Source organism: Eufriesea mexicana, unplaced genomic scaffold (assembly GCF_001483705.2).
Source record: "Eufriesea mexicana isolate 0111107269 unplaced genomic scaffold, ASM148370v2 scaffold124, whole genome shotgun sequence".
In the NCBI taxonomy this organism is placed as follows: Eukaryota; Metazoa; Arthropoda; class Insecta; order Hymenoptera; family Apidae; genus Eufriesea; species Eufriesea mexicana.
The window spans coordinates 2,816,039-2,832,272 of NW_016908357.1; the positions used below are offsets into that span (position 1 = coordinate 2,816,039).

The 16,234-nt window shown below is 51.0% G+C and overlaps 1 protein-coding gene across 6 annotated transcripts in view; it reads right to left on the reverse strand.

Annotated features, from left to right (window-relative positions):
• Positions 1–16,234, reverse strand: part of FoxP (forkhead box transcription factor P) — a 193,509-nt gene that overhangs the window by 126,650 nt on the left and 50,625 nt on the right. Inside the window, exon 2 of one of the 6 annotated variants that reach the window (XM_017911345.1) lies at positions 11,558–11,611. The exons of the other annotated variants lie outside the window; for them this stretch is intronic. The gene's annotated coding sequence lies outside the window, so the exon portion shown is untranslated. The remainder of the gene's footprint in view (positions 1–11,557; positions 11,612–16,234) is intronic. 6 annotated transcript variants of the gene reach the window in all.

Here is a 16,234-nt window from a genome sequence, read left to right on the forward strand (position 1 = left end):
GATAGAATAAACAGCGAGCTCGGTCATCCCGCGGAAATAGCATATCACGATATTTATTCTGTGCTTTGTGTCGTGCCCCTATTTATAATGAACGCCGTTTACCAATACAATGGTATTGGGAACCAATCCCCCCTCCCTCTAGCCGGTCCATCCTTTGTCGAAAAGCTAATCGGCCGTTTTCCAACGATTCGCCTACCCACCCGTCCTACACCGACGATCCATCGTCTCTTCGTTTTAATCCCGATCGAACACGCGTGATCCGTAAAAATGTCTAAATAGAAGGTTGCAACTGGCGAACCAGCGAATTAATCGACTACCGTGCCACCTCGCGCTTTATCGCCAAACAAGCGTTTTATTCCCTCTCTTTCTCTCTTTCTTTTCCAATAATTCGCCCGTTTCTTTTTCCTCAGCGTCGTTCATTTCCACCGAGTTAGCTCGCGAAATCGTCAAGGAACCGGTGACGTAGCCGTCTCCTGTTTCTCGCGTCGCGTCACGAGAACCCAATTCGGTCACCCTAATCGGATAACCGAGCGATGTTTATTCCACCGTATACCATTGAACGACATCGGAACGATATTTGCTGGGAGTTGAACGGCAAACTAAACGGAATACGATGCGACCACGTGCTGTTGCGAGTAAAGTGACAACCTTCGCCTCTTTCCAGGAAGCATAAGCTATCTCTCGCTGGCCTGTCGCTTTTGCCTGCAAATGTATTTTCATTGTCGTTTTATCCCCCTTTTCGATCGGCGAGGCGAGCGAGCGGGAGAGAAACAGAGAGCGAGCGAGAGAGAGAGAGAGAGAGAGAGACGGCCACCCGCAAGTTTTCACCGCGTTTGATTGTTTTTCGAATGAATGAGACGAAATTATAAATAGACGCCCAGGAGACCGGTATTCTATTACCTTTTCAACGCTCCTCGTAGATAGAAATTACACGCGAAAGTTCAGTCCTGTCGCTCGATTCCAGGTAAATTGATACAGACGCGCGTATTGTCGGCCCTAACAACCGTCCAGTAATTTATTGTTAGCGTACGTCCACAACGACGATACCTTTCAACGAACACGCGTATCTACGCCCGCTGTACTCCCGTTTCATCCAACCCCAGCCTGCGAGAAACAACTAAGAAATTCGAGCCGTCATCGTAAACATATCGTACGAATTCGTTCTCGAATCGCCATCCAACCTTTCGTTTTATCCGACCAAATCGTTACATCTTCCCTCGAAAGAACTATGTCCATGATCTATCACTAGACCCCCGGAATTGCGAATTATCAATCGCTTACCCAGCCCCCCAGAATTACGAGTTACGAATCGCTAATCTACCCTCCTGGAATTGCGATTACGAATCGCTAAGCCAGTCCCCCCCGGAATTGCGAATTACGAATCGCTAAGCTAGCCCCCCGGAATTGCGAATTACGAATCGCTAAGCTAACCCCCCCGGAATTGCGAATTACGAATCGCTAACCTAGTCCGGCGACAGGTATCGTTGACGGAAAAAATTTAGCAGCTGGTGGCGGAAATCGGCGTTCCTCGAGCGTGTGACGTCTTTCGAACGGACGAGCGACGGAATTACCGAGGTTTCTAACGATGCAGAACGACGCAACGTCGGGAACGGCCTGTTGCAGGGGGTTGCAACGGGCGGAAGAGTGAACCGACTGAACTCTGGTAAACAATCCACCGGGGCGTCCAGTCGGTCCATCTCTGATTGCTAATGAATCCTAATGCTATTATGCATACAACAACTGGGAAAAAAAAACCTTAGGTCCGAGAGCGCGAGGGCAGGAGTCGTCGGTCCGTTGGTCCGTGTCGCGTCGTCTCTTCGACGCTGACGTGCACGTACGCCTTTGTGCCGGCGTGTGTGTACTTCTGGGACAAAGAGTCGTGCAAACACGAGTTTACCAACCGGGGGGAACATTATTGCCCCGGACCCAGGGCTTGGGCAAGTTACCCGTCAGGCACTTCGTTAGCGCAATCCTTTTTGCTCGTTACCTTGCAGGTTACTTCGACCTCGATGCGTTACGATCGTTACGATACCTGTTTGTACGTACGGGACCGCCTCTGGCCGGACACGCAACGACCACGACGACGACGACGTGGAAAATCGTCCGAGAGCTTTCCACGCGACTTTGCATCCAGCCGCCAGAGGTCCACCTCTCGAATTTTCCACCTCTCGATCCGTTCGTCCAGATAGCGCGCGCACGCGCGTGCGCGGATGCCGAGATCTTGGGCGATATTTCGAACAGTTTCGAAAGAGACAGAGGGAAAGAAAGAAAGAAAGGAAGAAAGAAAAATAGCCGACGATCGATACGGACGAGTGGAGCGAGTCATTTTCATCCCCCTAATTTCTTGGAATATTCCGGTTTCACAATGTAGCGCGGAAAATCACGGTATAGAGGTTTTCTCAATCAGCATGCGCCGTGATTCGTCGTGTATTGTCGCGTAAAAAAGGCCACGCTCGAGACTGCGTATCCCATCGACGAGGGCAGCGAACACCGGCAGGAGGAAAAAAAGAGTTTGCCCGGGTTGGTGGTGGTGGTGGTGGTGGTGGTTCGTGTGTAACTCCTAATTTTAGAATACCACAACGGCATTTTCGAGGCGTCGGTTGTAACCGTTCCATGAAATTAGTTTCGCAGGAACTCTATTTCGTTTCCATCGTATCACTCCGTGCCGAACATTCCGGATTTTCGCGCGATCATAAACTCATGCATACGATGCATACCCAAATTGCCTGTGTGGTTCGATGCACATGGTACAGGGCAGTGCGAGCGACTGCATATTATTCGTTTAATAATCGATAGAATCACGTCATCGCGTGCTCACCTCACGATATAAACTCCCACCCCTTTTCGCCAGTCTTACTTCTCGGCTGCTCGTTCGCATTAATGCACGTTACGTGCTGCTGCTGTTTGCCGGCGTTTGCCCGCTGTTGTTGTCGTCGAGAAGCAGCACACAGCCCCGACCGAGCGAATAAAACCGATACGCGCACACGTATTTACGAAATTGCGATCTCCTCGCGAAATGGACTTTTCGCCCGGCATAATTAACGCCTCACCCCTCTTCCAACGCGCCGATTCGCGCGTCCGTCCACCCTGCTTCTTCCTACATAAGGAGGAAGGCGAAAGAAAGTAAAAGGGAAAGGAAGAAAAGAACAAAAAAACAAAAAAAAAAAAAAAAAAAAAAAAAAAAAAAAAAAAAAAAAAAAAAAAAAAAAAAAAAAAAAAAAAAAAAAAAAAAAAAAAAAAAGGAAAAATTTGCGAAAAATAAAAGAACGCGCGGATAATCCGGATAACGTGATTTACCGATTGATCACGCGCGGGGGGATTATTTTAAATCGGGTTCGAAACGCGAGCGAGGGTTTTTTTCCCTTGCCAAATCTGAGCTATCGATCGTGGAAATTCAAGCGTCGATCGTGGAAATTCAAGCGTCTCCTCCTAAATGCTGCCAAGTAAACCGATTCGAGGACGCGTGCGGATCGGCGAAAGGGAGCCGAGGGAAAGCCGATTTATCGCGAAATGAGAGAAGAATCGAACGGAAGAACGCCGCGGGGTTCGTGCACACGGCGCGATGATCCAACGCGCCATCCCTCTCCGTGCAGGGGTAGCGAAGAGGACGAGGCGAGAGCGAGAGGGTGCAACAATAGCGAGACAGTTACTGTCAACACACTCGGTGCACATTAGTTGTTTCGCGGAAGCGGCTAAAATGTAAAACGAGGATACTCGGGAACAAAAGGAGGAACGATGGAGGTGGAAAAGGTATAGGATCAATACAATAGTATATTTGTACAGACCGACTGATGAGGGGTGGTGCCTTGCAAGTGGGAGGCACGGCTCGGGGTCGGCAGTGGCTGTGCCAGGGGGATGGGTATGTCTGTTGTTTACCGTGGAAGGGCCAGAGGGTTGTGGAGGTAGGAAAAAACAAGCAAAGACGATAGCGCTATAACAGGTCTCTGTACTGCGACAAACCATTCCTGGCACGTGAATCGTTCCCTGAAACGGCCGGCATTCTTGCCTTTGAAAACTAGAACGTGGTCGATGACTCGGGAACTTTATCTTTTTTTCCTCCTTTTCTCCGCTTTTTCCTTTCTTTCTTTTACTCGCCTCGTATTTCTCTCTTTTCTTCTTTTTCCAATCGTTAATAATTAAAAGGATCGCGCGTTATCGTATTTTTGGATCGAATGGCTGAAAATGATAGGGGACACGTGGCAGGTATAAATACGCGATGTAACTTTATTCCCCCTTCGCGTTCTATAAACGTGATTACTGTTTATCGATCAAGGTTGCAATTATCAAATTCAGGGGATCTAGAACGGTCTTTCTCTAGATGAACGATAATATTATTCAATTTTCGCCAACGCTGTAAATCGTCCGCGTAACTGCCACGACGTATAAATTTTCCCTCAATCGTATATTTATTTAAGATAATCCGGCGGGAAGTACGGCGCAGGAGGAGGCGGAAAATTCGCGGCGGGGAAAGGTGCGCGATACGTTGCTTCTTTTCAGCACGACGAATCGTAATTAATATTATCGACAGAAATGAAAACTTTAATGAACGAGGCTAGGTCGATGGCGGTCCGTCCGACAGGCAACAAGCTACGGTACACAGCCTCTCGAAATCATTATGTCATATCCACTTCATTTGTCCAACCCTATCACGTGTATCCGCCCGTGCATGCGTGTGCAACGGCGTGCGTGTGCACTTGCGTTGCTAACCCCATTGAATGGAACGTATACAAGCATCCGCTCTCACTCGGCCAGAGCTTTTCGCTTTTTCAGGTTTTTACCCCGCCAAACAACGGGGTGAAAACACAAAGGATTTCCCGCCGTTGCAAGCTGCACGGGGTATCATTAAACAAAAATGAAAGACAAGGCCTAATTAATAGCGTTGTCGGGATCTGCGTGTATACATACGTATATACGTATGTATATAGATACAAATAGAGAAGCGTAGACACGCGTGTAGCAGTGATAGCTCGTCCAAACCGGACAAACTATGCGCGACTAATGTATAGGCTCGCGCGCTCGCGGAACACGCTTGGAAGCGCGCGCGCGCGCGCGGGCGCGCAACGCGACCCAGTCCATAAATAATAGCGTGACTACAAATATTCGTTTAATAAATAAACCACGATTCGGCCGATAATCGGAGCCGAATCGTAATTAATCAACGTTATCAACGCGCTTACCCACCACCTGCCCTCCCCGCTGTAACTCGAGAGGCAGGAATTAAAAAACGATCTCCGCTTAACTTATCAGGCCGGGCGTTGAAATTAAAAAGTATCGCGATCGCGTGCGTGCGAATTCCTCGTAGCAGGTGGTCCCCGCGATTACGAATATTATCGAACGAAAATTCGTCGGTATAGAGGAGCGAACGAGCGCGGTTACCCCGTTGGCGGACGAGTTACGCGGTAATTAACAAATATGCAATAACTATGATTAGAGTAACAGTATCGCAAATAGAATATTTTCATTTGACAGGTATGTAATCTATGGGCAACGGAACGGCAAGAGAGGAGAGGAATCGGTTCCGCGACAAAGAGCTCGGTTTGCAAAATGAGGATCGAAAATCAAAGCCCACTTAATAACGCGCTGATGAAATCATTCGCGCTCGCACATTCGAGCAGCATCGAAAATGTCAGACGTTGAGGGTCATCCACGTTAATGTATTTTTGATTAAGTGGCCCGAATGATGGTAATAAATAATAAAACGGAGCACTTGTTTACAGGCAACCGCAATTGAAATTCGATATCCGCGTGCGCGCAGACAAGTATTAGCGAAAAATTAAACAGACAGCGGCGTTTGTACCTCCGACCGGACAATATACGGACACGGTAAATACGATATTGCAAAGAACGGATACCGTAGGTCCACGCCAGCGATACAGGGGTGGAAAAAATGAACCAAAAATCCGCTCCGTATCGAATCGATCCTTACAACGCGCCGACGAAATTTCGATAAAAATACCTCCGCGATTTACATACGAACATACACGCGCGTTTTCCGTAATCGGCGCGATACCACCGGAATAAAACGTTTCGCCTTGGACGATTTAAAAACGGGAAAACGAGACTATCCACCCGACCACGACTACGACGACTACGACGACGACGACGACGACGACGACGACGACGACGACGATGACGACAAGGACGTCCATGCGCCTGCCATGAAAACTTCGTCAACGAAGCGGTGGTATGGGAGCAGGGGTGTTCGGTTCAACGGCCTTGAAACGAAAAAGGGGATGAAAGTAACGCGTGTGTGCGTCCACGGGCCAAGGCACGATGATCTCAAGGGGTTGCGGGAGAAAATTCGGTGACAGTATCTCAATATACCCCGGAGACATTTTCTAACGCACGCGAGAAATCCGCACAAGGGATGGTGGTTGCATCGCAAAGGACCCGAATCTCGACGTGGTCCCTCCCCGATTCCTGGCACCTTTCTGAAATAATCCTCTCGCGGACGACGATACGTGGTGTGCTGGTTGGTTACACGAGAGAGGGAGCAAAAGTCACACAGGGGTGGTGCCGGTGGTGGTGAGGGCGGTGGTGGTGGTGTGCTGGTGCGTGTGCCGGCCCGGGAGAGAGGGTGAAACTTACATATGACAAATTCAACGCGCTCCTTCCTGTCCTTCCTTCCTTCCTGCCGGCACTGACACCTATGGCCCTGGGCCACGCTGGGTATTATTATTTTCATTCCTTCCCGCATGTCTGTCTGTCTGTCTCCTCTGTCTGACTGTCTGGCTGCACCTTCTCACACCATCGAGCCCCACGGAACTCTTTTCGGATGTTTTTTGCCCACCCACCTTACCCCTTTCAACCACCCAACGGCTCTAACCGCCTTCCACCTACCAACCTCTTTCCACGTACGCGCAGCTCTTACTTTTTTCCCACCGAACACGTGACTGCTGGATCCTCGAGGACATCGGGGCTCTGCCTTTGTGTCCGACCAGAAGATTCTTCCTCCAACGGGACACGAGCTTCCACCTACCTCGGTCAACCACCCCGGTACTCGCGATTTTTTATCATTTTAAAACACGCGCAAGAATACCCCGTCACTCGACCCTTCTCCTTTTCTTTTTCTCCCTCAGAGACATTCTCCGCGTTCGACCAGATTTGGTAGAAGAGGCGACGTAAGAACGGGTGGGTTTTTCCGCACGCGTTTCCTCTGGAAGCTCGATTCGTCGCAACGTAACTCGGCAACGGGCGACGAGAAACGGCGATTAAAAGAGCATAAAACGAAGTACCTGGCGAGAGAGCAGGGCTCGCAACCCCTTGAGGACTTGATAAGAAGGGGGTAATAATAACCAATTTTATCGAACGTCAGTCCGTTTCTTTGATATAGCGGCCACGGACGCACGAATACGTGCGGTAAGCGCACATTAATTTCCCGGGCAAATAACCCGGGATTCATAAGCGGCAGTGGAAGGGTGCGGGGAGGGAGGGAGGGTTGCGATCCCGTGTGTACTCCGGGCCGGAGAATACCGTACGTGTCCAGAAAATACGGTCTCCCGTCTCCGTGCAAAATAATGCCATCAATATAAAAAAGGCGACCCACCGCGACGCGGTAATAGAAACCGATTTGTCAGGAAGCTTTTACATTTCGACGCAGTGGGTTTCACATCTGATAGCCCGTTTTATCCCGCGGGACCCTGTCCCGTGTACTCAGCCAGCCCAGGGAATCACACCGACCGCCACCGCCACCGCCGCCGTCACCGCCACCCCTTTTCAACCCCCGTGTCTCACGACGTGAACTCACCGCTCCTGTGTCCGAGTCACCCCTCGTTGGCTGGCCGATTCCTCGTCTTCCACGCTTATAAAGCCGAGTAGATAGGAAATCTTGTAAAATGGCCCGGCGAAAGACAAATATTACCGGGGATCACTGACAGCGAGATCCGATTTATTTTGCGGGATTCCGGGCTACCTTCCGCAGCGACACACACGCGGATACCTTTCGACGGCTTTCTTCTTGCTACCCCCGAGAGCGTCAGCGCGTACCGACCAAGCGACTGCGAGATACTCTCTCGATACCTCTAGGCGCGTTATCGGGCTGCGAAAATAGGAGCGGACGGAGTCGCGGAGTAATTACGAAAATTGTTTGTCTCGAACGAGGGAATATAATAAAGCGGGAATTTTTCAGCGGACACAATGGCGATGACCAGCCCGAAGGGAAGAAAGGAGGGAAAAAAACGGTGTAATTACAATCTACGAATCGCGCGCGCGTTCGAGCCGTTTAAAAACTTACAGCTCGTCCATTCGCGGAACGGTATTCGCGGAAGGGCGCTGCGGAGAATGGCGCAAAAGCTTGGCGGGTAGGAGAGGGGAGGCGACTGTTAATTGAAAACTACCGAAAAGCACAATTGCACGAGAATTATTTCTATTCATTAGCCGGGTGGTGGTCGGTCGGTCGGTCGGTCGGTCGAGCCAGCCGCCGAAAAACTTTTCCTCGACCAGGCGGTTTTTTTCCTCCTCCCTTCCCTCTCTCCCCCTGGCTGGTTCCTCTTCGCGTACCACCCACCCCCTTCGTAACTACCCCTGCCGCGCCCCGCCGGCCGCACCCCTTCTATCCGCTGGTCGCGCGTGGCGTAATTATGTAACATAAATACAATCCCTCTCGCGACGTAATTTTTGCGGTATAAGCTCAAAAGCCTGGGTGGCCCCACCCCGGCTGGCCACACGGCCGACTCTCTTCTCCTCTCGGCGAGGAGAGAGCTTTTTCAGGAACGCTTTCGCAAATCAATTTATGGCGTAACGCGGACGTTCTCATTGTCCACGGGGTAGCAGCCGACGGTCGCCTCGTGGCTAAACCTTTTGTAACACCGGCAGCCATTGTTGTGACAGAAAATTATATCGTAATGCTTATTTACGACGAAAATTCTCAGCCGGCCTTTGTTGCCGCTTGTCAACCGTTCGATGCAAATGTCCTACTAATGGCCAAGTTCTTCTTTTTCCCCCGGGAATCGCGCAAAATCCGCGGGTAATTCCACGACCACAACTAAGACCACGACCGCGACGACGTTCGATAAAATTCCTCAAGACGCGGAGTGGCGATAGCGACGATCGATCGAGTTCGATGACCTATTAGAACGGTCGTTCGAAATTTAAACGGGTGCGCGTTATTCGCGACCCCTCGCGGGGCGGGGTGGCGGGTATAGGCGAGCGAGAGGTATCGAGGAAATCGAAGAAGCTCGAAAGATGCTTCCGGGAATTCCGGCGGGAGTATTTTCGTCAGTCAATGAATTTACAACCCCTCTTTAACGGAGTTCACCCTTAACCGCTTAACGAGAACTGCTTCACGGCACGTGAGAAAAAAAGCTAACTGGTTCGCCGTGGATGCGGTGGTAGGGGGAGGGCGTGTAAGCGGTCTTGAGGGGTGAATTAGCGCGAAATAAGTGCAGAAGAGCTTCAACACCCCGGGGGTGGCCCAGCGATAGAACGAGGCACACGAGTTCGCGGCGGTCTGTACGTGCATGCACGTCGTGGTCCTGGTGCGAGCCCCATAAGAACATCGTAAGGGTGAGAGGGCGGTCTGAGTCGAATGAGACGATACCTACTACCACCACCGGCGGTTAGGGTGGCTACGCGGCACTCCGGGTGGAAGCGAGAGGGCGGAAAACGACGTAACGCGCGTAAAGTAAATTGCCGCGAAATCTGCGCGAGCTTCCAGAACGGCGGGGATAAGCGAAACAAATAAAATAAGAGCGAAAGACGAGCCGGCGCGAAGATAACGGGGGAAACAGGTGAAAAGGGTATACACCGGCTCGAGGGTAATGTGATTTAAGGGCCGGAAGGTGGCGCGTTTCGAATACGCTCAAGAAACCGAGGCCTGGTCCCACTATACGCGCTCTCTCTCTCTCTCTCTCTCTCTCTCTCTTTTCGGGCAAATTATTTTTCCTAATTCCACGAACCGCGACCACCACCACCGCGACCACGACCACGACTGCTGGAAATTCTCCACGTATATTTCGACGATAAACTCTCGCGGTACGGAACGTCACGGATTTTTCTTCCACCGTTCTACACCGCTAGATTTCCACCCTCTTTCTACCGCGGCGCTATCACCGGCGATAATCATAATACACGGGGACAAAAGTAATAGGAACAATCGCGGTGCGATGCGGTCTTTTTTCCGCAACGTTCTGACGTTTTCCTCTATTCAGTCCCCAAGCCGAGCATGAAAAAGCACACATCGTCCGTTACCGTTGCGCACGGTGTAACGCTCGCCACTGCACACACCGCCACCGGCCGCTGCTGCTCACTCTCTCTCTCTCTCTCTCTCTCTCTCTCTCTCTCTCTCTCCTTTTCTCTCACCCCACGCTCGGCTCACCCCCCGGCTCACCCCCGGCGTATCGTCGCCACACGCAGACCATTACAATTTCAGTTACATTTTAATTAGCAGAGAATACTAATGTTTCGCGAGCGGCGGTCGCCGGCAAGTAGCCAATGAGCGCCAAGTTGACTCCTGCAACTCGAGCCCGTTCCAGAACCCGACCTCTCTGCCACGCGCGCCCTCCACCGCCTTTCTGTCCCCACTATTACGCCCGGCAACCCCGTGAAACCGACATGCATTTCACACCCCATATTCGCCACTTTATACGCGCAGAGCGGCTGGGCCCGGCGAAAAAACGAACGGAGGAAAGAAAACCCGCGCGAGCGCGCGGGGGTGGGAACAAAAAGAAGCAACGCGCTGTGTTCCTCGTTTATGTTATTAGCTCCCACTTTGGCGCCGAGTGTTCTTCACGGTGAGAAGCAAAAAGAGACCGAGCGAGAGAGAGGGGGGGTTGGGGGCGAAAAAGGGAAACAGAAAGCGCAACACCGTTGGAAATAAACCACGCTGTTACGCGCGCGTTTTCCGCGTTTTCCGGCTTCTCGCTTTTCGCAATTAACGCTCGCGCTCGAGCTCGCGTTGGAATGCTCGCGGAAAAGCACGGATTTCTCGAGATTGCTTCTCGCGAGCGTTTCCGTTCCCGGTAATTTTCCCGCCCCCGCCGTCATCGTCGTCGTCGTCGTCGTCGTCGTCGTCGTCGTCGTTGTCGCCGCTAGGAGAAATTGGATGAAAGGTCCCGATGTTTATAGAGAAATAGAAGGAAAGTTAGGTATTAGGACGAGGAGAGGGTGAGAGAACGAGATAGAGGGGCACACTACGGGAATATTCGAATAATATAATACTTCCCAAGTCATAAACTTCCCTTGCTTCTTGGCCGGACGAAATTCCGAAAGTTTCGTATCGACGGTCGTACAACAAATGCGATTATCGATGTCTCGCATCGTTCATCCCCTAAAACGACGGGGAGTAAAGCGTGCGCCCGACCCCACGCGCTCGTTCAACCCTCTCTCTTCGTCTCTGTCGGGCTTTGCGTACTTTGTTTTGGAACTTGTCCAGAAATAATATCGCGCGGATTAAGCTCGATATAAGATATTAATAAAACAAAACCGGAAAAATTCGGAAAATCCCACGCGTTCCACGAGACGATAGAGTAGTAGCCGAGATAGAAGAGAAAAAAAAGGAAAAAAAGGAAAAAGAAAAGAAAACGTTGTACGTCTCGTACAAAGATAACGTTCAACTCACATTAACGAGCCATGTCACTCTGTCTCAGAAGCCTGGGAAGTATACACCACTGACCTGAAGCAAAAAGAAACCATACACGTGTGAGTATACAGGAAGAAAAATTGAAAAATTGGATATACGATTTAACGACCAGCGCGCTAACCTAACGTTGTATTTTCGCGCGGAATGAAAGACGGAACGTATACTCGTTCGTTGGGACACGACACAACGATTGGGTATCCCGGGATATCGAGCGACTCGTGCGAGTAATCGAACATCGCCGTAACCTACCCCATTTTCCGCGTATCGTTTAAAGACCACCGCGCGAGTGGTGGTTGCGCCGAACCTTCAGCCTCCTATCGTGGCAACTGGAATGCCGTCAGACAAAGACAATGTGGCCACGATTTAGGGTGCCTGGGCTCGTCGAAAGCCATTCCGACGTATCCTTCGACTGGACGCGAGAGCCCGCCAATGAGGCGACGGTGCCGTTAATTAACGAACTCGAAAAGTAACGTACCGAAAGTACAACTCGACGAAGCATCGAGGGGTTCCGGGGGACTGGTCGAGGAGGAAGGGAATGAACGAGCCGAGCGCAGGACGGAAGCGCGCGCGTATAAAGGGTCGGTGTCTGGCCAGACGGGCAGAAATGAAGCAGCAAGGGTTTTGTTTGTCCGGCTGTCCACCCCTTTCCTTCCCCCGGTTCACCCCCGCGGGCTGGAGCCCTCGCTGTATGAACCTCGCGGCCCCCTTCAACCCCTTCTGTTCCACCTCTAACTCCATCCTCCGGCACCCCTTCGTCGTCTCTCCTCGCCCCGCTGCTTTTCTACCTCCTATCTGGCCCCCTCCTTTGCTCCCTTCTAACCCCCCGTACACCCTGATGCACCCTTCTTACACCCCGAGCCCCGAACCACCTATTCCCGTGTTACAATGCACGCGTGTACACGCTGTTTGCCCGCATTCTCTCGCATATATCTTCGCGAGCTATAATATCGATTACTTCGAACGAATTTCAGCAGGCCTCGCGTATTACTCGTATAGCGTGAGCCGAGACCGTCGCAACGACGTTACGACCGTTGCGATTCCGTCCATCGACGCGGTCTTCCATCCACCGCCCTTCCCGTTCGCCCCGTGCATCCAAACCAAATGCCCTCTTCCCGTTCTGCGTACCGTGAAGCAACCTTCTTTAACCCGCTTCCTTAGCCCCATCTTCCTTCCTCCAGCCGACGTCGCAATGCAGACTTTTCGCTCCCACCTCCTGCAAATTGGCCCCTTCGTCCTGTCTGTTCCTGCAATTTGGTTCCACGTTCTAGGCGAGCGCTGCTTTCCGCTTTCGTAACGCCGGTACCCCGAGACTCGACGATTAAAACCGCCGCCACCGAACGTATTTCTCTCCGTAGAAGCGTCCGGCTCTCGGCACAATCGTTCGTTTCCCCTCGATTTTCCGCCAAGATCGAAATAAACTTTATCGTTCGTCCACGCTGTGTACGAACCATCGCGGACGCGCTTTCCGTGCGCAGTCAATTTTTCGAGTCCCTTCCGACAGAATTCGCGTGTTCCGGCTAATAATCGGCGAATGAAAAATGCAACAATACCGTGGAGGAAGGAGAGACAGAGGGAGAGAGGAAGAAGCAGCCAGTTGTAACTCGCGCTGGCAATATTCAGCTAAAAGACTCGTCATTCCGCCCCAGTAAACGGCCACACGACTTAAATTGCGTCACGACCATCCCGCCAACGTTTAATTCCATTCGCGATCTTTCCACCCCGTCCGCCCAGCTCCCCTCCCGATTCAACGTTGCTCCTCTCTCTGATTCGCATCACCGCCAGCTCCGTATGTCGCGAATCGAAGTACAAAGAAGCAATAGTAGAAATAAGATAATTGCTATTACAATTGCAATCTCATCCAGAACGATGAAGCCGCGAGAGCGAAAAGCGGGAGAGGGAGGAGCGAGGGCGAGACGGCGGGTCGGGGGACGAAGAGGGGAAAGAGACAGGTCAGGAGACGGAAAGAGAGAAAGTCGGCGAAAGGGAGACGACGACGGTGGTAACTGCCACGCAGAGTTGAACTACAAAGTACGTTAATGTCGTGCTCACACCCCCTCCCCCTCACGCACCCTCAGCGTCGCCGCGATGCCGCAGACGGTTTGTTGTCGAAGCTTCGGGGATTACACAAATGAGGTTGTTCAGCGAGAGGAATGTACATTCCGTTACAAAGCTGCTCGCGCTCAGCCACGTACGGAATTAAAAAAGGGGCGGGGATGGGGCGGAAGGTGAAAATGTTCCGCACCGCTATCGCGCGCATCGCGGACAATATTTTCTTTGCTGAAAGCCCCGTGCCGCGTAGAATGGGATTTCCATCGACCCCCGCTTCCGTTTAAACCCTTCAAGAACGGAACCCGCTTTTATCGAGACCCTTCTTCCGTCAATATTGCCCTGTACACGTTTTTACGCGTATCTTTCGAGAAAATCACCCTTTCGGTCCACGCGTCGTCCCGACCGATCGTCGCGCGTTTAAATATCCGCCAACGAGCAGATTCGACGAATCGCGAGGATCGCTGTTCGACTATTAATTGGCCCGCGAACGTATATATACGCACGGCCGCTGATAGTTTGGCGAGAGACGGGAAGGCGAGACGCAGAAAGAGAGAGAGAGAGAGAGAGAGAGAGCAAGTTGGAGGCAGCAGTCAGCCCCTGTACTAAGCATACCGTAGGGGCTAGGGATAGTAATTGTATACGTACTAAGAGAATGGCAAGGTAAACAAAACTATGTAAGATTGCCCCATTAATATACATATCTCTTGGTTCAGTTGGGCCGTGAGAGAGCCGACCGACCCTCTCGCTGTGCTTCCACCGTTGTGCCTGCCAAGGGGGTGAGTAGTCTTGGCCTTAGACTCTGGGGTTAGGCTCGTTCGAGAGCAAGGAGGGTACACAATGGATATTGAGACCATAATTTACGGCTGATTGTTAGCCCCGCGATCTATGGATTCCTCCAGTCTACCCTCCGCCACCCAACGTCTCTTCGACCGCCACCTTTCGACAACTCCCTGCTCACCCTCGCGTCGAATTCGCCGTTGGATTCGTAATAAGTAAGAATACGCGTGTATCGTGTATATCGAACGCGGATACGAGAGGAGACTTTGGTCGAGCGTAACGCGAGACTCCTGGCGAGACGTGTCTCTTCGTTCGCGTCCAACGATCCGAGTATCGTTGGGAGCTGAGATTTTACGACGCTTCGACGGTCGGGATCTCGCGCCTTGGTCGAGAAATCGTTGGTAAATGTGTAAAGTACTCGGGATAAAGTTGCAACTACGATTTGCCCGGGATAAGATTTAAGGGAAGAGAGAGCGGTGGAAAGGATAGAGAGCGGAAATACGAGGGATTGATTACGCGCGAAAGCGGGGATAAGTTTGTTTTCGAGCGGTATCGTTAATTGGCCAAAACTCGAGTGGAACTGTACCGTACGAGGTCACCCACTCTCCGCTCAGCCGACCGGCTTCGCAACAAGAACGCCGGTTATAAATTAATTACGAGGGTCAAATTCGCAACTGGGTCCCATTCCACGGGACGAGCTGGAGGGAGGCGAATGTCTTACTAGTTCGCCGTTGGCTCGAGGGACCGAGTAAAGGAGGAGGCGATGTTTGGCCTTCCTTACAAGGGACCAACTAACCAGCCGACCAACCAACCTGCCACTTACCGAAGGATAATAACGTAGTAATCCCACCATGAGACACGGATGAAGTCCTTAATAACCCCATAAGCCCGAGATATACGTTGCATATCAATATACCGGAGACAACTGCTATAGTTACGTTATATTAGCTCGAACCTCCGACCAATTAACTTATCACACAGCTATAAGGCCGTACTCGGTTCGATTAAAATCCGGCTAACGCGCACTTTTTCCCGCGATAAGGTATTTTTAACGTCGCACGCCCCGCACGGTCGTTACTCTCGATTTAGGGAACGCGGTAATAATAGCGAAGGCTCTCGTGACTTGTAATAAATTATTCCAGTCGTATATTAAATATGTATCGCATTGCTTGCTGCGCGCACTCATAAACGGGCGCATCGCAGAATTCCAATTTCGAATCGATCTTCGGTAATTTTCCAAAATTTTCAAAAACCCAACGCGAATTTCAATAAAGCCCTAGTAATTAATTTGTGATTATATCGCGAATGCCGGCAAATTCGCGTTACGTTGCATAGCGCGATAGGAATGCAACCGAGCTCAACAAGCGCCAATACGAAGTGCGTGATTTAGAGAGACGCATAAACGATATTCCGATACGGTTTCATCCGAAACTTTCATGCGGCAATCGAATGGCCGAGTGAAAATTGACAAGCGACATCGCTCGCGAGCTACGCGGATCGTCATTTTTACCCGTATAACGTTCGTTCGTATCGCTTTCGTTAATTTCCCCGAGTGACCATAGGGGGGGAAAAAAAAGAAACAAGAAAAAAAGAAAAAAAGAAAAAAAGAAAAAAAAAAAGGAAAAAAAGAGAGAAAGATAATTGACTCGGTAAAAAGCATCTAGCGATTAGGAAGAATTACTTCCTTTCTCCTACGTACGTACGTATAGGTACCCACGTACGTACGTCGACCGTCTCTAAATCACACGGCGGAAAGGTAAGGAAACGTACTAGCCGTGGGGCGAAGAAAATGCACGGAAAGTACTCGGTATCTCGGTGTCAGGTACACGA